Genomic DNA, 762 nt, shown 5'->3' with positions numbered 1-762 from the left:
CCCACCTGCCCCAGTCTTGGTGAAAAGAAAGAGATGGACAGTGCCTAAGCTGGAGAAGGACTGTATCCGCCTCCATCTTTACTTCTGACTGTCTTGATCTGCTCACCGTCAGGGATGGAAGGCCGCAGGGCCCCAAGAGCATGGGTGTGATTCCCTCCTCCCCACCCCAGTGAATCCCCTTTCTCAGCCCTGTTCTCTTCTCCCTGGTCCTCACCCCTACTCCATCCTCTGTTAGGGGCAGTAGCTGTTCTGCACTGGTCAGGTACAGTACTTTGGGGGAATGAGATGGGGTATGTCTAAGCTGTCCTCTGGAGTAGGACCATGGGTCGCTACATGTCCCATCCCCCGTGAGCAGGGGCGTCTGCAGCAGAACCCTGCGATGTGGAAACGAACATGACCTCTGTGCTTTTGTTTTATTTGTAGGTGGAAGCTTTCAATTGGGGGAGTGGGGACCATTCTGAATGAGGAAGTGCCTAATTAGGATGGTAGGAATTAGGATGTCAGTTCTTGGAGTTTCATCTGTCACCTCCCACCTCCAGCTCCTTAAATCTCCTGGGTGTGGTCTCAAGGGTGATCACACACTTGTAACTATTACTCCCTTTCCTAAGCCATTTGCAATAGGGGAGAAGCGCTACCCCCTTTGACCATTACTGACCCACTGCATAAACTGTATTTTTTTAAATAAAGGCAGTAATTTCCAACAGGTTTCCACCATTTGCATGTAAATTTACCTTTTGTCATGAGAACTGCATCATTGTCACG

General features: G+C 49.9%; 1 protein-coding gene across 1 annotated transcript in view; it reads left to right on the top strand.

Annotated features, from left to right (window-relative positions):
- Positions 1-762, top strand: part of PTGER2 (prostaglandin E receptor 2) — an 11,897-nt gene that overhangs the window by 1,840 nt on the left and 9,295 nt on the right. The gene's annotated exons all lie outside the window — the stretch shown is intronic.

This window comes from Otolemur garnettii, unplaced genomic scaffold (assembly GCF_000181295.1).
Source record: "Otolemur garnettii isolate 467f Iridium unplaced genomic scaffold, OtoGar3 scaffold00054, whole genome shotgun sequence".
Lineage (NCBI taxonomy): Eukaryota > Metazoa > Chordata > Mammalia > Primates > Galagidae > Otolemur > Otolemur garnettii.
Note: the sequence above shows the minus strand (reverse complement) of the source record. Positions and strands in the feature narration are given on the sequence as shown.